The 22,373-nt window shown below is 36.3% G+C and overlaps 1 pseudogene; it reads left to right on the forward strand.

The window, feature by feature from the left end:
- LOC125672948 (uncharacterized) overlaps positions 1-22,373 on the forward strand; it is a 47,033-nt pseudogene that overhangs the window by 587 nt on the left and 24,073 nt on the right.

Here is a 22,373-nt window from a genome sequence, read left to right on the forward strand (position 1 = left end):
TTTTTCTGACTTGTGTAAATATTTGACCTCAAGTAATATTGGTGAAAATAGACTAAACAGAAATTAACTTGATGCCTATTCTACCTTTTTGGGGTGTGCAAAATGTGACTATGACGTTATTTTATTGAAAATAAGTATCGATATTGCTTCAAAACGCTAATAAACATACCTACCCTCAGTCATTTTAGCTACCGGACGAGGAAAATTATAGTATTTCTGTATGAAATTCTTCACAAATATCATTGTATCGATTACATATACACATATCTTAATTGTTGTTTATCAATATCCTTTATAGAAAAGATTATAAGATTGTACCAAAGCCACTAGTGAGAGTAAAACAAAGCAATTATGCATGCTGGAAAATAGCATACCAGTTGGTTCTGTGCCTTGCGAAAGATCATTTTCTGCAATGAGACATCTTAAGAATTGGAACAAAGATGGGCTGGTCGGTCTTAAATTGCTGTGTTATTTATTCTTCACACAACCTCTCCACCCCCACCAGGGCTCTGCCCTGGATACCGCTTGTGGCTTCAGCCAAGGCGGTTCTAAAAAAACAAACAACTTTTGTTTATGCCGCGAGCGCCACCTACTGACGGTACAGTATCAATTTGCAAGGTGAAGTACAACATCTAGGATAATTATGTATTTTCTAAAATAAACATGACAATTTGATAACGGGAAACTTCATTGAATCACATATATCGGCGATTTATTGTGGACAATGAAGTACGCCTGATTTATTTTCCCTTTGTGTCTTATTACAAATATTAGAGTTATCGTTCTTGTAAATTCTACCCATCAGGTTGAAAAAATTATTTAACCACATTCACATTATGTTCAGACATATACGCATATCTCAGTGTTGTTTAAAGAAAAAGGAAGTTCAAATTATTTAAATATCACCGTAAAATCTGCGTATATGGTTTTGCAACTTATTTTCTCACTTCAAAATACCGACAAAATGTCATTTCGTACCATGTGCTTTCTATATCACCATATACGTAAAGTTTGAACTCCTTACTTTCGTTTCACGTTAATACCTTCGTATTTAAACCTCGGGCTTTATCATATTAAACGGTGAAAAATACCTAGCGCAGTGAGGTCAACTTTTTGTGATTGCGGGAAATGTTGCCGCCAGCGCCACCTACCGACGGCGCCCAATGCTACTTTGATTACTCTAAGTCTGCTTCCCGAGATGACATTACACTTACCCCGGCAACGGGGACGCGTAATTATTTATATATATAATAATATAATTATTGCCTTTTTTCTTAATGTTTGCATGTAAGAGTTCTCGCTCCTTTCGCTGAAATACATGAATACATTTACATTGGCCTGATCGGGCAAAAAAATATAGTATGTTGGTTTCCATTTTCACGGTTTTTTGACCTCAATTTTTTATAGGGACATTTTCTAGGGTAGGTAGAAAGAGTGGAAGCCAACATATATTGTTTTTGGCCTTGGATATGAATTCGCTTAGCAATACATATACAGCCTAATCGGTTGTTGTCCGTCGTGCATGAACAATTGTTTATTTTTAACTTCTTCTTGAAAACTACCTGTGAAATTCTTTACGAATTTGGTATGAAGTATTATTTGGACAAGGGGGACGTAAATTATAAATTTCAGGTCTGCAGCACCCCTGGAACCTTCAGGGCAGGGCAAAAACTGCCCAAAATTGACAACTTTTCAAAATTCTTCTTAAGAACCGACCACGTGTAAAAAAAAATCATTAATGGGTGGTGAAGGAGAGCAGGAAAGGTTATACCAAAATTGTAAATTTCATGATCCCCGGGGTAGAGGCTCTGACCCCAGGGCATGGCCAAACAACTATATAGTGTTTATATGTGTAAAACACTTAAATAACATCTTCTTTATTGCTGTTGATACTAAATTGAAACTAAATGGATAAAGCAGGTAGTCTTTTACCAATATTGTAAATTTGATGATCCCCAGAGTAAGGGTTCTGACCCCAGGGTGGGACCAAACTTAGTATATAGTATTCATGTGTAAGTTTGCTGATACATATGTACTGTATAAAAAAATCTAAATGCATACTTAGGAATAGCAGAAAAGGATGTACAAAAAATGGTGAATTTCAATCAAAACCCAAGGTTATGACTTAAAGACCGAGGTTTTCAACCGGTTGGTTTTCCTCAGGTAAGTTAAGTGCGGGGCGGAGCTAATTTAAGGCAGGTGTGAAGACCCGAGCCCGAGAAAACCCTGCTAGCTTGTATATACCATCCCAAATATACAGGATGTTATCTGTGTTACCTGCATTACCTGTACGTTTTTACAAGATTGAAAAATTCATGGTAGTCATTTTCTTGTGCAGGTTATTTCTGTTATCAATAAATGTTTATCAAAATACATTTGTAAATCAATTTTATTGTCTTCCCTCTTTTTATAAATGAACTGTCCATTATTTGAAGAGTTTTAAAGAGAAACTAATCTTTTGCAAATTGTTTAAGCACATCTTATTTGAATAACTACACTGTCATGAAACCATATATGAATGCTTTGGACAGACATTCAATTAAGAAAAAAAAAATCTACCGACCGACCGACCCATGTTGAAAATGGCGGGTTGGGTGCGGGAAACGAAGATATTTTTAAGGATGGTCTTTCCTATGAACAAAAGGAACAAAGAAGAATTTAAATGTTGTTTCCATATGTTTAATGATTCTGCTATCTATGATCACTCTATCGTTCCCTCTAAGGTCCACAAATACCTGTTAATGTCTAAAAAGCATATCAAAATATACTATGACTAACTAAGCATATCAAACTGTAATGATCTAAACAAATCAAACACTTGTCTGAATTTTATAAAAGCAGAAGATAATAAATATGAGACACTGGAGCGAATAAAAAAAGTTTTATATAAATATTCATCCATTCAATAATTTAATAATAAAATAATCATGACATGGAATTTGTTGTTTTTTGTGAACCTACTGAAAACAAGGTATTAAATTATTACATAATAATTATATTCCCCATAAAGCAATTAAATTTTGATTTCAGCCGTAGTGCATGTTAGTTAGTAAATAAGTACATTAATTTACAAATGTTCTTGCAGAGTGAGGCACTAACTCAGGGTAGTAAGTCTTCATTTCAAGAAAAAAAATTTTTTTTTACTGTTTTACACCTAACACCATTTTACACTTGATAAACTTTGGGTGTAATCTTATTAATGGAATGTTCTCAGTGTTTATTTGTTTTTGTTTATTATTTTATTGTTTTCAAGTTGTGTTTCATTGTCTGTTAGCCTACTGTAATGTTGGGATATGGGGGTTAGTTCATTTTTCTGTTTGTGTTTTTATGTGACGTCACAGACGGGTTAGTGCCATGCCAGGAATGGCACTAACCCTTAGTGCCATGCCTGGCATGGCACTAACCCTTAGTGCGCATGTCAGTAACCCTTAGTGCCATGCCTGGCATGGCACTAACCCCATCGCTTTGTTCCAAGTATTACCGCGATTCAAACTGCATTTCTCAGTTGTTGTAACAGAAAACAGCAATTTCCAAAATTGATCATACATCCAGCCCCGTAAGATCTGCAATAGCTCGATATACAAGCTTGGCCTGCCCTCGCACTTCGCAACGTGCACTTGTCTCGGTTATGAGCAAACCGTCGCATAGAGGAGGAATAAACATACCTACACTTCTTCATCTCTTCAACTGCGACCATTTGCAACGATTTATAAGAGGCAATGCGACGTTCAAATTCTACAAGGACCAGTACGCCGCAATGTAAACACTCTCTCGATCTGGTATGGCCGCCGCGACCGCGCCTGCTGCAGACTATCTATTTAGCGACGTCACAAATTTAATTCTGACGTAACGTACACTGATTCCCGTACTTTGGTAATATAACGTAGGAAATATCAACACATTAAAATGTTGCGAATTTTAAAGTCATTTATTCACCATTAAGTTCTCCTATATCATGGTAAACACATATCACGGGTGCATATCCCATGGTATTACGGATCAGCGAGAATAATGGATCGAAATCATTAGAGTTTCTTGATCCGCCCCTTGATTTAGGCCCGACTTAAAAGCTCAAATTTAGTGTGCAAAGTCTTCAACTTGGAAGCCAGTGTGACGTGTCGTTGATTGTTACGTCATGGTGAACCATCCGTGTATCTTACAAAAGTTTGATAAGATGAATGCTGGCCGAGTTAGAAGGAGCCCCCCCCCCTTTTTTTTTAACAGAACATGGTATATGTATGCGACTGTACGCTGATCCTCTTTGTTATCGTGTATATACAATTATGATGTATCATACAGGCCGCATCATATTTAATGGCGATTGGATTAGCTGATAAAACAGTGATTCATGATCACAATTCAGTCATCACCGATGTCTACATAACTCGGTAATTCTTCAATTTTCCAAGCATCGCATGTATTGTTTTTTATAATAATAAGTCTACTATTTTTTTATAATTTGGTATTGATCGCATGTATTGTATATTTATTTTAATGATTTTATTATGTTTAGATCTAGATATTAATTTATAGAGATTTTTTAAAAAGCGTATTTCATTATATAGGTCTACATGCAATATAAAGTTAGCTTATTTCTATGTATATTCATGAAATCTAATTCTGTGTCATTCTATGGTATTAAGTTATATGACCGCAAGAAGAAACGGGCCAACAAGTACATTTTTGAAGAATTTGGCTTGAAGATGGAGTTCACCTCAATGATCGCGGGAATCGCCTGTTTTATCACAGCATTCTATCAGCCCTTCGAATGATCCTGTGAAGTGCAGGTCCTAGGGAGACTCGTGTGTCTGAATGGCATCTAACCTGTGCTGCAGACTATCAAGATCCAGTCAAAACGGCCTTTTTCAAGGCCACCAATAATTTAGAAAAGACACCACTATTACAACTTGCAAGAAATGTAATAAATTGCAAATGTATAATGATACATCGAAGCATACACGAATCTATATTATGTATTTATGGGGAAGTAAAGCTGGTTTATAAGAAATTTTGAGGGAAATATTAATGTGAAGACGCCTTTAATGTATAACCAAGATTTCCTTATAACTCAAACTCGGCTAAGTTTCTTTTCTTAGCTCGAGCCTGCCCATTACATCGGGTCACAATATTTAGTAAGTGATAGATTTACTGGAACTTTAGTGGAGAGTGGGTGCAACTTTATTGCCCCCCCCCCCTCCCCCGCACTAGATTTTACAGAAGTTATGGGGTTTGAAATATATCTCCTATTTAAGCCCAATTAAAATCTAATCTAATTAAAATCAGATCCTAAGATTTACGCTCACAATCGCTACCATACGCAGAGTATTCGGTGCGGATCTAAGAAGTATGATTTTAAATAGATTGATTAAAATTAATTGATTGATTATCATCCCATCCCGCCCGCCCCTCAAAAAAGAGTCTCGCAAAAATTACGATTTCCAACAAACTTGCTTCCCAGTGACTTGAGTGAATGATTCAAAGTCACAGAATGTTGGTTTTACATCTTCTACCAAGGATTCTTTGAATGTTAACTTGATTAACACATTGTGTGATGCCTTTTGTCATGATTTTTTCCCCCGGGAAATAAAAATTAAAAAAATAAAATTCTCCCATCCGCCCAATATTTTTTGTGACAATGGTTGATAATTTACTAATTAGTTGAATTTGGCCTCATCATTCATTTGTTATATTTTCTTTCATTTGTAATTCAGAAAGAAAAAATAATGCTAATAAAATTGATAAAACATTGAAGATAACAATACCCAGGATGTAAGAATTACACAATAGAAAAGTTACTTTTGCTGTTTCACGGGTAAAGCATGCGCCGATCGATGTCTAGGGTGTTGAAGCAGACAGGAAGTGTTATATACACATACCTGTGAACGTTTTTTTTCTGTCAGTAATAGAAATGTTTCTGAACATGAATCGAAGATGAACATGAATCTGACACGAATATGAAACTGATGCATCCGATCCCGATTGGAAAGAAAATTATGAATATGAACATTGAATATAGTAAAAAGAAGATAGTTTACCTGGAGACCGCCAACAACTCAACAGTACGAAGTGAATTATTTTTTAAATATGCAGCTGCCATGAATAATAAATTTGTTCATGCAAGTTACTTAATTATTCATAAAGTAATCTGTAAACAGCGGGAAATGTACAGTTAACGTTAGTTACTACAATATTTAAAACATAACCTGGGGTCTAAATTTAGTGGGTGAGGGAATTTCATGGTTTTATATGGGGAAAAAATGCATTGATTGTAATTTTTAAAATATTTTACTATTTAAATAAAATATTTGTGAGATACAAAATATGTTAAACACAGCATAGATATCCGGAAAGGGGAGGGGGGCACACACCCCATCCCCCTTTTTGAAATTCAATAAAAATGATATGCAGGTTTGGCACTTAAGCAATTAAAACGAGTTCAACTTCGTTGCAACTCGGCTAAAAAGTATACTAACATCGTGTAACCATAATGCGATTTCTACAGTATTGAAAGTTGTTTAAAACCAGTAAGTCTTTGAGCTCGCCTTTAACATTCATTCATTCTTTTGTGTGCCATTTTTCAGCATACATTTAGATGTGGAGTTAAGGGTAGAACGGAGAAAGTGTGTTCGAATTTCCAAAGAAGTTTTACCACCCCCCACCCTCTCTCTCTCTCTCTTTCGCCACACACACACACACACACACATCTCCATTTTTCTCTCTACGCACACATCCTCTCTCTCACATACACACTTCGCACAAATATTCTTATATTAATCTCGGTTGAGATTCGGCTCGGCTGAATATTTGGACTGACGCCTTCACTGAATCTCGGAGCAGTCCTTCATAATTCATGTCTGGAAATTTACTTTCAGCTTCGGTCAGTCCAAATATTCAGCCCAGCCGAATCTTAACCGAGATTAAAATATTCTTTCTCTCTCTCTCTCTCTCTCTCTCTCTCTCTCTCTCTCTCTCTCTCTCTCTCTCTCTCTTGGAACATCCTTTTCTGCTTTTCCTAAACATGCATTTTTTTTTAATTTTTACACCATATTAGCAAACCCAAAGAAGTATTTCTAATGAGAAAGACAACATATGATTATAATCTGCCGATAATAAAGTCTCCCAAACGAAGTACTGGCTGTATAAAAGTGAGCTTTTTCTGAGTACTACTATTTTCTTCCACATTAATAACTCCCTTACACTAAGTCAATGTCAATTTTAATTTTATTTAAAACATTTACAAAAAAAAAGACCTTGATTTTTGCCATAGCCCCCCCCTTTTTTTTTTAAAAAACCAATACTAAGTCCTTGTTCCCCTCTCTTTCGTGTTGAAACTCTAGGTCTAAATGTAAAGATTTTCCCTATATATTTGCATGTAAAACTTCGATCCCCTATTGTGGCCCCATCCAACCCCCGGGGTCCATGATTTGAACAAACATGAATATGCACTATGCCAGGAAGCTTTCGTGTAAATCTCAGCTTTTCTGGCCTCTTGGTTCTTCAGAAGATTTTTAAAGATTTTTCCAATATATTTGTATGTAAAACTTTGATCCCCTATTGTGGCCCCATCATACACCCGGGGGGGGGGGGGGGGGGGCATGATTTTAACAAACTTGAATCAGCATTAAGTCAGGAAGCTTTCATGCAAATATCAGCTTTTCTGACTAAGTGGTTCTTGAGAAGAAGATTTTTAAATATTTCCCTATATCTTGGTATGTAAAACGTTGATCCCCTATTGTGGCCCCATCATACTCCCGGGGGCCATGATTTGAACAAACTTGAATCTGCACTATGTCAGGAATCTTTCATGTAAATGTCAGCAATATGATTACAATTCGGTTAGAAATTATTATTAATATGCAGTAAGTCTAGAACTTAAACGGACAACGGAACGGAGCACGGAAAATATATTGGAAGGAGGTCGGCATTTTGTAAAACCAAAGAGCTTATGAACAAGGAAAGAGAGAACGGAAAGTCATGCTCAGAGTCCACCGTTTCATATACTTCATGCAAATGCATGTAATGTATCTTAAAATCATCATAATTTGTTATGAGAAATATCAAGCAAGTGTCTGTGGGTACCAACTCTCCCCTCCCGGCTTTGTCATTTCCTACCCCCTACCCCTTTCCTTCCTTTTCCCATCGATTGTGATAGTATATTGTAAGAAACAGATATACTGCAAAAGACTTCAATTATAATTCAACAAATTTTATTATATGTTTTAATGGCTGCCACAACAAATGACGATTTTATGAACCTAATCAATGAATCGGTTTTCATCTCCACCACCTCCCTCCCCCGAAACAACATTGAAAAATATGTAATAATTTTCTTAAGGATGTATGCTACACCAGAGAATTTTAATCTAGATGAAAAGTGAAGGATATGTACAATATTTTGAAGTTGAAATTTTTCACATTTACTTTATTTTGTCAAACAAATACAGTTTTAGTCGAAGATAATCTGGAAAAAAATTAAAACCCCTGCTGGACTCGAACATGCGACCTACAGTTCAGCAGTCGGTATTCTTTTTTTTTTCCTCTCTATTTTTCTTTCTTTCTCTTTTTGCAGTCGGTATTCTAACCTGCTGCGCTACTCGGTTAGGTATTTAAATTGAAAAGGACAAGTCAAATATTGCTGATATCGATTTTTCATCCATGTTTTTAAAGGAAGTCAGCCATTATGACGATGTAGAGTACTACCTTAACAATTTTCCCCTAACACAGCCATTTTATATCGGACTTGCTTTTAATCAGACTTTATATTTTAGGGTACAAAACAAATACTTTTTCAGTATATTATATTTATATGATTCGTTTTCAGTATTTTAGTTTGTTGTTTTTTTCTCTTTTAACCAACTACTTTGATAATGGGGGGGGGGGGTTTCCAGAAAATGACAAAGCCGGAAAAATGGAGTGGCGCTTGATATTTTTCACAATAAACTATAATAATTTGGGTTGTTTTTTTTTTTATTGGGGGGGGGGGGGGGGGGTAGGGGTTGGTTTCGTTTCGCATTTTACAGGTACACCAGGCTTTCCACAGATAATGCTTGTCTCATCGATCGATATAAAGCCTCGACTGAAATAATTTCTACTTATAACAAGCAGGCACAGGGACGCTATGCCCGCTTTGACCCGAACTCTGTGCTACCATAAATATAGATATCTATATCTAGATTTCGGGCCCCAAAAAGCCTTAACCCCTGTGATTCGTTCCTATCCAAGACATTGTGTGGTAAGATCACTGTTCTCGGCAGTTTATATTGAATAGAGGGGTAAAAATTCTTGCATATTTCTATTATTGAAAAAAAAAAGACCTTCAACGTAAGCTTACTACGAAACAGCTATATCCAGATGTGTCCACTTAGCCTAACAACGATTTCATAAAAAAAGAAGAAAGAAAATGAGGGGGAAGTGATCTAGTACATGCAGAAGATTTGTCTTCCATTTCTCTTGAACGCTTTGAATTAAAATAATATTTAAAGTAGGGATAGTCCATTAGGCTGATATATTCATTTCTTCATAGCAAATACTACGAATGTACTTATCAGAATAAAGTGAGTGCGCGCACACACACACAATTATAACATATTCAATACATATATTAAATACTAACTTAGTTTGAACGTACATGTGTTTAGTGTAATATAATTACAAAGTGATCAGGCCTCGGGCCCAAGTTTTAAAAACTTAGTCCTCCCTCTTCATATGCATGGTGATATAATAAATACAAAGTCTTTCATAATATGCATGATTATGCATGATGCTGCGAAATATTCAACATTAGACATGGAATCTAACAACAAAAATGGTTCAAAATGCCCCATCTTTTACTATATTTCCGCAACAAAGACAACTTATATGAATGTACTATACATGTATTGATTGATTGAATATTGTTTAACGTCACTCTCGAGAATGTTTCACTCGTATGGAGACGTCACCACTGCCGGTGAAGGGCTGCAAAATTTAAGCCTATGCTCGGCGCTTAGGCCTTTGAGCAGGGAGGGATCTTTACCGTGCCACACCTGCTGTGACATGGAGCCTCGGTTTTTGCGGTATCAAACGAAGGACCGCCGGATTTATTCGCCTTCTACGACAAGCAAGGGGGTACTGAGGACCTATTCTAACCCGCGGATCCCCACGGGATGATATATGTATTGAAAGTATTTACTAACTGATTTCCCAATATTCATAAGATTTTAGAAAACCGTAAAAAATTCTTGAGGTAAATTCTGACCGCCTTAAAAACGTTTTTAGAGATATGCCCATAGTGGCTTTTAAAAGAGACAAAAATTAAAGGAAAATTATGATTAATAAATATAATTACATATGATTGATACTATAAGGAGTCTTGGTTACATTTTAAAGGCATAGGGTCTAAGATATTGGTGAAATTTTGCATGTTTCAAAAAGGTGGCGAAATTTAAGATCATAACTAGAAAATCACACAATGTTCTTCAGAATGTTTACAAACACATTGGATAACGATAGTAATTACAAAATAATTCCCTGTTCTCATTTGCCTAAACTGATACCCTGTTGATTTCGCATCTCTTATGTTTGTATGTAGCCACCAATCAGCGGGGTACAAGTTTAATATATTGTCCTCCAGACAAAATTTTTATATAGGGCTAATAGATAACTCATAATTAATACTACAAATTTCTTTTTTGGAGTTCTTGCAAAATATTGTGATGTCATTTTTTGAGATAAAAGATAGACCCTATGCCTTTAATGTTATTCAAATTATATTAAAACTATATAAATTCGTTTGTACTTCAATTTATCATAACTTTTCAATATTGATTGCCTTTCTTGCAAGTTGTAATAGTGGTGTCTTTTCTAAAATATTGGTGGCCTTGAAAAAGGCCGTTTTGACTGGATCTTGATAGTCTGCAGCACAGGTTAGATGCCATTCAGGTACACGAGTCTCCCCAGGACCTGCACTTCACAGGATCAGTCGAAGGGCTGATACAATGCTGCGATTAAACAGGCGATTCCCGTGATCATTGAGGTGAACTCCATCTTCAAGCCAAATTCTTCAAAAATGTACTTGTTGGCCCGTTTCTTCTTGCGGTCATATAACTTAATATCATAGAATGACACAGAATTAGATTTCATGAATATACATAAAAATAAGCTAACTTTATATTACATGTATATAATGAAATACGCTTTTTAAAAAATCTCTATAAATTAATATCTAAACATAATAAAATCATTAAAATAAATATACAATACATGCGATCAATACCAAATTAAAAAAATAGTAGACTAATTATTATAAAAAACAATACATGCGATGCTTGGAAAATTGAAGAATTACCGAGTTATGTAGACATCGGCGATGACTGAATTGTGATCATGAATCACTGTTTTATCAGCTAATCCAATCGTCATTAAATATGATGCGGCCTGTATGATACATCATAATTGAATATACACGATAACAAAGAGGATCAGCGTACAGTCGCATACATATACCATGTTCTGTTTAAAAAAAAAAGGGGGGGGGGGCACCTTCTAACTCGGCCAGCATTTATTGTAAGATACAGGGATGGTTCACCATGACGTAACAATCAACGACACGTCACACTGGCTTCCAAGTTGAAGACTTTGCACACTAAATTTGAGCTTTTAAGTCGGGCCTAAATCAAGGGGCGGATCATGAAACTCTAATGATTTCGATCCATTATTCTCGCTGATCCGTAATACCATGGGATATGTACCCGTGATATGTGTTTACCATGATATAGGAGAACTTAATGGTGAATAAATGACTTTAAAATTCGCAACATTTTAATGTGTTGATATTTCCTACGTTATATTACCAAAGTACGGGAATCAGTGTACGTTACGTCAGAATTAAATTTGTGACGTCGCTAAATAGATAGTCTGCAGCAGGCGCGGTCGGGGCGGCCATACCAGATCGAGAGAGTGTTTACATTGCGGCGTACTGGTCCTTGTAGAATTTGAACGTCGCATTGCCTCTTATAAATCGTTGCAAATGGTCGCAGTTGAAGAGATGATGAAGTGTAGGTATGTTTATTCCTCCTCTATGCGACGGGTTTCTTATAACCGAGACAAGTGCACGTTGCGAAGTGCGAGGGCAGGCCAGGCTTGTATATCGAGCTATTGCAGATCTTACGGGGCTGGATGTATGATCAATTGTGGAAATTGCTGTTTTCTGTTACAACAACTGAGAAATGCAGTTTGAATCGCGGTAATACTTGGAACAAAGCGATGGGGTTAGTGCCATGCCAGGCATGGCACTAAGGGTTACTGACATGCGCACTAAGGGTTAGTGCCATTCCTGGCATGACACTAACCCCTCTGTGACGTCACATAAAAACAGAAAAATGAACTAACCCCCATATCCCAACATTACAGTAGGCTAACAGACAATGAAACACAACTTGAAAACAATAAAATAATAAACAAAAACAAATAAACACTGAGAACATTCCATTAATAAGATTACACCCAAAGTTTATCAAGTGTAAAATGGTGTTAGGTGTAAAACAGTTAAAAAAAAAATTTCTTGAAATGAAGACTTACTACCCTGAGTTAGTGCCTCACTCTGCAAGAACATTTGTAAATTAATGTACTTATTTACTAACTAACATGCACTACGACTGAAATCAAAATTTAATTGCTTTATGGGGAATATAATTATTATGAAATAATTTAATACCTTGTTAGAAGATTTAAAGCTTAAAACTAAAACTTGTAAACTTATCGTTTATGATGCAATAGGTAATAATAAGTTTTGGCAATAAATCTTTGGCATTTAGACGTTGACAGAGGTGTCGTCGCGTATCTCAGTATTTAAAAGTTAGGATCGCAGGTTTTTCAGATGAAATGTGAATATTCATGTAAGAATGGACTTTAAAATCAGAGGTCCCGTGTCATGATAAAAGCTTCTTCACTACTACTGCCCTGAGTCTAAATTTGTGGGACTTCTGCCACTGGTGAAGTCTCAATATGAGTGTAAAGTTATTGACGGGACGTAAAACATAAAATGCTTATTATTCTCATGTAAAATGGTAAAAATAACGAAGAGTAGTCATAATTATCTATATTATCTCACACAAAATGTATCAGTAGAATTCTCTATATTATCTCTACACAAAATATATCAGTAGAATTCCCTATCATCTCTACACAAAATGTATCAGAATAATTCTCTATATTATCTCTATACAAAATGTATCAGAATAATTTTCTATATTATCACTACATAAACTGTATCGGAAGAATTCTTTATATTATCTCTACACAAAATGTATCAGAAGAATTCTCTATATTATCTCTACACAAAATGTATCAGAATAATTATACCCCCCGCAACAAGTTGTGGGGGGTATACTGAAATCGGGTTGTCCGTCTGTCTGTCCGTCCGTCTGTAGACGCAATGGTTTCCGGGCTCTAAAGCATTATCCTTTCCACCTACCGTCACCATATCATACATATGGACTACCCATGGGATGAAGATGTTCCCTATCGATTTTGGGGTCAAAAGGTCAAAGGTCACCGCACTGGACATCGAAGTAGCAATATGGTTTCCGGGCTCTAAAGCATTATCCTTTCCACCTACCGTCACCATATCATATATATGGACTACCCATGGGATGAAGATGTTCCCTATCGATTTTGGGGTCAAAAGGTCAAAGGTCACCGCACTGGACATCGAAGTAGCAATATGGTTTCCGGGCTCTAAAGCGTTATCCTTTCCATCTACAGTCACCATATCATACGTATGGACTACCCATGGGATGAAGATGTTCCCTATCGATTTTGGGGTCAAAAGGTCAAAGGTCATGTGCACTGGACACCAAAGTAGCAATATGGTTCGGTTTGTCATGCCATTTGTTTTTTACACTCAGAAAAGGGGTACTTTATACCTATTACCAACACCCTTTGGGAGATTGGGGTAAGCGGGGGGTATTCTTAGTGAGCATTGCTCACAGTACCTCTTGTTTTCTATATTATCACTACACAAAACGTATCAGAAGAATTCTCTATATGATCTCTACACAAACTATCGAAAGAATTCTCTATATTATCTCTCTACAAAATGTATCAGAATAATTCTCTATATTATCTCTACACAAAACGTATCAGAAGAATTTTCTATATGATCTCTACACAAACTATCGAAAGAATTCTCTATATTATCTCTCTACAAAATGTATCAGGATAATTCTCTATATTATCTCTACACAAAATGTATCTGAAGAACTCTCTATAGCATATCTTGCTTTCCTACAGGTGAGAAGACTTGGATGAATTAACATAACAGAAGGAAGACTGGAAGCCATTGTTATATGGTGGTACAATGTATCAGCTGTTCTATCACTTCATACATATCGAGATTGCAGATAAGATATTACCTCATCAGAATTCATAACTTGAGCAATATGTTCTTTTTGACATTCAATTTTATTACTGATAACCCTATGTTACTGTAAATTCATTCTTCTTCCTCCAAAGATGTACAAATGTTAAATTCTTCATTGCTATTTTAGCTCACCTGAGTCAATGACAAGTTTTTCTGATCAAAATGTGTCCGTTGTCCATTGTCGTTGTTTGCGTTCTCCTCATCGTAAACTTTCCTCATTTTCATATTCTTTTCCAGAACCACTGGGCAAATTGCAACCAAACTTGGCACAGAGCACCTTTGGGTGAAGGGGATTTAAATTTTTAAAATGAAGGGTCGTGCCCCTTCAAAAATGCAAAAATATGATGGGTAATTTTAAAATCTTCTCAAGAACCACTGGGCCTGAAGAAATAAAATTCATATGAAAGCCTATTGACATATTAAAATTTGTTAAATGTGTGCCTCCCCCCACCCTCCCCAGGGATAGCATGGTGCACAAAACAGAATGAAAAAAAATACATGCAAATATAAAGGGAAATTTTTTAATGTCTTCTGAAGAGGCACTGGCCAGAAAAGTACAGATTTACATCAAAGGTTTCTGATATAGTGCAGATTAAAATTTGTTAAAATCATAGCTCCGAGGGGTTGGATGGGTCCACAATAGGGGGTAAAAGTTTCACATACAAATATAATTCGGATATTTTTGAAGATCTTCTTAAGAACCACCGTACCAGATATGTTTATGTTTACATGAAAGTTTCCGGACATAGTGCAGATTGAAGTTTGTAAAAATCATGGCCTCGGGGTGTAGGGTGGGGCCACAATATGGGAACAACGATTTACATGGGGAAAAAATGGGCAAATCTTCTAAAGAACCACTGAGCAAAAAAAGTTTCCAAAACATTTCTTTTAGTGACGTAACCAGTGAAAATAGACTTTTCTTCTATTCTTCTAGCTGCCACCCCCCCCCCCCTCCAATGCAGGGGATCAAAGTTTTGCATACAAATATACACTGGACCAGAAAAGTTTACATTTACATGTAATCTTTCTGACATAACACTGATTCAAAATCTCCCAGGGGCTGGGGTGGGTTAAGGTAGGAGCCACAATAGGGATTAAAGTTTTACATTCGAATATGTAGGGGAAATCATTCTGAGAATTTTACTTTTTAAATGGCATAAGTAGTAGGTTTATCTCTTTTTGATGCGGCATAAACCTATAGCATTTGGCATACACCTGACCAAAACTCCTTGCAGGGAATGCACCACATTTCTCTCACCTCAAAATTCAACCATACTTTTCTGTTCAGCCACTGTGGTTTGAATTCACGTTTTCTTTTTTCTTTTTTTTTCATATAGCTTGCGTTTTTCTTGTTCTGATTTTTTTTTTTGACACTTGGTTTAATAACGGGCTTTGTGCCATCAAAGTATTTTAACTGCAGAACCATTTACACGTCATTTGTTGACCTTCACCTCAAATTATATTTGCTAAGTCAGATGTATATTATTTTCTTTTAACATTCTTGCAATATTTGAATATTTGCGAAATAAAGAAAAAAGGACAACTTTTGTTATATTGTTAGAGAAAATTTCAATTTAAAAATCGATCCCAATAAAATTCATCAATGCAGATAAAAAAAACATCGACATTTAAAGACATTCGAATCATACGCTGAACAATTTGTCTAGAACACGTCATAATCTTCAAACCACTTACACACTTATGTCGTATATTTTAAAATCAATGGGAGCACAGCGATTTTTTTCTACCCACTGGTACTGGTACCGGTACCCATTCAGTTGGGAAAAAGAGCGTCAAAATGGAACAAATTGGGAATTTTCTAACAATGTATCGGCAAATGATTTCAACTAAAAGAAAAGAAAAAAGAGAACAAAACAAGAAGTAGTCATGTCTTTACAAACTTTTTTACGCTGATATTTGCTGTTGTGAGATATAAGGAATCGTCATAGGCTCGTTTTAGAATTGTCGTAGTTCTACAAAACACGCGCACTGCCATGATCTGTACTTTCGATTTAATACCAGAAGTGGACATTTTAGTTAACTTGTACAACCTTTCAGACTAAGTAAATTACGATTTTTCGGCAAGTGAATTGGGAAATTTTAGTCTCAAAATTGGGAAAAAGCAATGGTTTTTGGCATTGGGAATGGTACCGTTTATCGGTACCAGTTATATAAGGAAAAAAATCGCTGGAGCACAATCCAGGTCCCAAAATAGATTTTGACGATTGTAAGGGAAAATATTTATTTTAAGTGCATTATCACACACGTACCATAATCATTTCTTTGTTTCTTGGAATTTGGCATGTAGACAATTCGGGATATCTTATTTGCACATGACATGGTACAACCTCATTTGGAATAGCTGCGGTGTATCGGTTAAATTCTGAGACTGGAAAATCTTTAAATATGGGTTAAGGTGACTCGGGTGAGCAATGTGGCTCATGGACCTCTTGTTTTAAATATCCTACAGTTGCCATATCACTGCATAGATGAATTCAATACTTTAGTTTTTCCACAGATGATAGCAGTTAGATTTATCAACACCACAAGATAACAGCTAGATATACCAACATCACAAGGAGAGAAGATTGGAAAACATGTGGTGGTAACAATAGTAACATTGATAGATAGGAACTGATATTGTTTAGGATAGGTTTATCCTCAAATCAAACTAAAAGCCCAGCTGAAGTTTGTTTTTTTTAATCAAGAGTTTTAGGTCATCTGAGTCTTTCAGGTGACCTAATACCATTGGTCATCGTCCGTCGTCGTGTGTCGTCCGTTCCAAATTTACATTTTAACTTCTTGAAAACTACACTGCTAAATGTTACCATTTTTGGTGTGGAACATCTTTAGGATCAAAGGAAAATAAATAATTGACTGTAAAATCTATGACCTTGCCACAACTGGGGCCTCATGGATGCATGGGGCCAAATATTCTTTATGAGACTATATATGAAAAATCATCTTCTCTACTCCCACAGATGTGGGATAAAAACTAAATGCATAATTTTGATATCCATAAAGCCTGAAATGTGTGGAGAAAACCATTGCAGTTGATGAAATCTTCAAAAATCTTCCTGTTTACTCCTAGAAATGAAAGAGTCAAACTATTTAGCATGATTATGATATATACATGTTATAAGCAATATGAGTCCTCAGCGATTTTTTTCTATACCCACTGGTACTGGTACCGGTACCCATTCAATTGGGAAAAATAGCATCAAAATCGAACAAATTGGGAATTTTCTACCAAAGTATCGGCATATGATTTCAACTAAAAGAAAAGAAAAAAGTCGTCTCTTTACAAACTTTTTTACGCTAATATTTGCTGTTGTGAGACATAAGGAATTGTCGTAGGCTCGTTTTAGAATTGTCGTAGCTCTACAAAACGCGCTCACTGTCATGATCTGTACTTTCGATTTAATACCGGAAGTTTTAGTTAACTTGTACAACGTTTCAGACTAAGTAAATATTACGATGCCAGCGGCCGGTCTATTTTTCGGCATGTAAATTGGGAATTTTTAGTCTCAAAATTGGGAAAAATCAATGGTTTTTGGCATTGGGAATGGTACCGTTTATCGGTACCAGTTATATAAGGAAAAAAATCGCTGGTCCTTTACCATAACTGTGAGTTGATAACCCTTGGGATCTGGAAATCGTCTATCAAAATACCTTAGTGTTCTTTACTTTTGGACAGAAACCGTCAAATGGTTGATATAATTTAAAACTTGTGTAATGCGATAACACTTACTGAAAAATAAAACTTATTGAAAACGCATTTTTAAAAAAAGATCCTTACTCCTGAACTTCAATAGGGCAAACTGTTTGCATAATAACTTTTAGTTATATCAATATATCTATACCTATAGCAAGCAACTAGCCCTGATCACCTTTAGCGAACTATTAGTTATACATATGTAATTACTCATAAGGAGCATCTAGTTATAATTAACTAAAGAAAACAACTAGCCATTGTAATTACCTAAAACAAACAACTCGCCATCATTACCTATAACGAGCAACTCGCCATTATAATTACCTATAGCGAGCAACTAGCCATCATTACCTATAACGAACAACTAGTCATCATTACCTATAGCGAGTAACTAGCCATCTTTACCTATAGCGAGCAACTAGCCATCTTTACCTATAGCGAGCAACTAGCCATCATTACCTATAACGAACAACTAGCCATCATTACCTATAACGAGCAACTAGCCATTATAATTACCTATAACAAGCGACAAGCCACAATTACATATAGCAAGCAACTCGCCATCATTACTTAGAGGAAGCAACTAGCCATTATAATTACCTATAGCAAGCAACTAGCCATCTTTACCTATAGCAAGCAACAAACCGTTAATTACCAATAGTGAGTAACAAGACATAATTACATATAGCGAGCAAATAGCCATCATTACCTATAGTAAGCAAGCAGCTACCAATACCTTTAGCGAGCATTTTGCAATCATTACTTACAGCAAGCAATTAGCCATAATTACCCCTACCAAGTAACTATCCACCATTACCTGTAGTGAGCAATAAACCATAATTATATATAGCGAGCAATTACACATCATTACCTAAAGCGAGCAAATAGCCATCATTACATATAACATGCAGCTAGTCATTATAGTTACCTATAGCGAGCAACTAGCCCTAACTACTAATAGTTCGCAACTAGCTTTGATTACCTATAAAGAGCAATTAGCCATCATTACTTACAGAATTCTTAGAAATATTCTCCTCTACACCCGAGCAAATAGAAAACATATTGTAGTTGTTAGTGTATAGCACCTGTAAACAAAATTATAGAAAAATCGCCATCTCTGTCTGTCTACATGTCCATCTTCTGTCCTTCCCTATTAATCTGCATCAGGGAGACAACTTGTAATAATAACATTTAATGATCAGTCAACATATTTGAAATCATTCTGTTCCTCAAGATTGAAAATTGCAATCATTGAACCATCAATGTACAACACTTGCAACAGACATTTAAGGATTTCCTCTGCGATACTCAGGTGACCGTTTCTGTCCATCGGTCAGTAACCTAAATGTTGAACTTTAATGGATTGATATATCAGTAGTTATAGTTTTTTCTAAGAAACTGTTTCAATAAGATTAATGAGAATTTAACACCACGTTGATATTGTGATTTCTTGATTTTTGACAGGTTCATACTGGACTTTCATGAGGTCTTGCAGAACTGAGAAAAGGAAGTCGACGTCAAAGTGGTAATGTTCCTATCACACATAAAGTGGTAATGTTCCTATCACACATAAAGTGGTAATGTTCCTATCACACATAAAGTGGTAATGTTCCTATCACACATAAAGTGGTAATGTTCCTATCACACATAAAGTGGTAATGTTCCTATCACACATAAAGTGGTAATGTTACTATCACACCTAAAGTGGTAATGTTCCTATCACACATAAAGTGGTAATGTTCCTATCACACTTACATAGAGTTTTATCCTCGGATTCTGGTCTGTCTGTCTGCAACTTTAATTTGATCTGATCCTCTGAATTTTACAAGATATAGATTTTATACTTGAAAAACTAAAAAGTCAAAGTGATTTAACTGATTAAGTTCAAGGCCATTATTCAAAATCAGAGTCAAATTTGCTAATAGCATACATGGTTGTGTAAGGGTAGTCTTAGTGCATTGTTGTTTCAGTTCCATTGTTCTAAGCTGACAAGTCACTTTAAGATATAATTTTCATTTTGATGTTACAAGAAGGTATGAATTGCGATATTTCAATTCAGCATTCTTCATGAAGCATTCTACAGTGTTTTATGAATGGTATATGCTGACGTGAAGTGTTGCAGTTCATACCCTCATGTATTTTCAAAAATGAAAGTTATTTTAGCTCATCTGAGCTGATTGCTCATTGATCTTTTCTGATCACGTTTTGTCTGGTATTTGTCTATCTGCGTGCTGCCTGTCCATCCAGCCCTAAAATTTTAATATTTTTTACTTCTTTGGAATCACTAAGCCAATTTCATATAAACTTGTCATAAAGCATCCTTGGAAGAAGGAAATATACATTAAGGACCATGTCCATTTCAAAGGGGAGATAATTAACAAAAGGCAAAGATAGGTTAAGTTCATTTTTAAAAAATTCCTTTTAGAACCACTGGGCCATAAGAGTTTAAATTTGCATGAAATCTCCATGACATAGTGTAGATTCAAGTTTATTCAAATCAAAGGGGATAAGAATAGGGCCACAATAGGAATCATAGTTTTACATAAAAATGTATAGGTAGGAAGGGAACAATCTTTAATAACCTTGTTTTCAAGAGCCACTTGGCCAGAAAAGTAGAAATTTACATGAACGCTTTATGAAATCAAGCAGATTTTATTTTGTTTAAACCATTGTGGGGCTACACTGGGTAGGCTTGTTTTAAGGGGTATTGTGAGGGCACACTGGGTTAGTCATGTTTTAAGGGGTATTGTGGGGCTACACTGGCTTTGTCATGTTTTAAGGGGTATTGTGGGACTACACTGGATTAGTCATGTTTTAAGAGGTATTGTGGGACTAGACTGAGTTAGTCATGTTTCGAGGGGTATTGTGGGACTGCACTTGGTTAGTGATGTTTTAAGGGGTATTGTGGGGTTACACTGGGTTAGTCATGTTTTAAAGGGTATTGTGGGGCTACACTGGGTTAGTCATGTTTTAAGCCATATTGTGGGGCTACACTGGATTAGTCATGTTTTAAGGGGTATTGTGAGGGCACACTGGATTAGTCATGTTTTCTGGGGTATTGTGGGGCTACGCTGGATTAGTCATGTTTAAGGGTTATTGTGGGGCTACACTGAGTTAGTCATGTTTTAGGGGTATTTTCGGACTACACTGGGTTAGTCATGTTTTAAGGGGTATTGTGGGGCTACGCTCGATTAGTCATGTTCAAGGGTTATTGTGGGACTACACTGACTTAGTCATGTTTTTAGTGGTATTTTCGGGCTACACTGAGTTAGTCATGTTTTAAGGGGTATTGTGGAGCTACACTGGATTAGTCATAGTTAAGGGGTATTGCGGGACTACACTGGATTAGTCATGTTTTAAGGGGTATTGCGGGGGTACACTGAGTTGGTCATGTTTTAAGGGTATTGTGGGGCTACACTGGATTAGTCATGTTTTAAGCGATCTTGTGGGGGTACACTGGGTTAGTCATGTTTTAAGGGGTATTGTGGGGCTACACTGGGTTAGTCATGTTTTAAGGGGTGTTGTTGGGTACACTGGGTTTTTCATGTTTTAAGGGGTATTTTAGGGCTACACTGGGTTTGCCATGTGTTAAGGGGTATTGTGGGGCTACACTGGGTTAGTCATGTTTAAGGGTTTTTGTGGGGCTACACTGACTTAGTCATGTTTTTAGGGGTATTGTGGGGCTACACTGGATTAGTCATATTTAAGGGGTATTGTGGGGCTACACTGGATTAGTCATGTTTTAAGGGGTATTGCGGGGCTACACTGGGTTAGTAATGTTTTAAGGGGTATTGTGGGGGTACACTAAATTGGTGATGTTTTAAGGGTATTGTGGGGCTACACTGGATTAGTCATGTTTTAAGGGGTGCTGTGGGACTACACTGAGTTGGCCATGTTTTAAAGGGTTTTGTGGGACTACACTGGGTTAGTCATGTTTTAAGCGGTATTTTGGGACCACTGCAATAGTCGATGTTTTAAAGGGTGTTGTGGGGCTACACTGGGTTAGTAATGTTTTAAGGGGTATTGTGGGGTTACACTGGGTTAGCCAACTTTTAAGACATATTGTTGGGCTACACTTGGTTACCCTTGTCTTAAGGAATTTTGTTGGGGTACACTGGGTTAGTCATGTTTTAAGGGTATTGCGGGGGTACACTGGATAAGTCATGTTTTAAGGGGTATTGTGGGGCTATACTGGGTTAGTCATGTTTTAAGGGGTATTTTGGGGGTACACTGGGATGGTCATCTTCTATGGGGTAT

This window comes from Ostrea edulis, chromosome 10 (genome assembly GCF_947568905.1).
Source record: "Ostrea edulis chromosome 10, xbOstEdul1.1, whole genome shotgun sequence".
Lineage (NCBI taxonomy): Eukaryota > Metazoa > Mollusca > Bivalvia > Ostreida > Ostreidae > Ostrea > Ostrea edulis.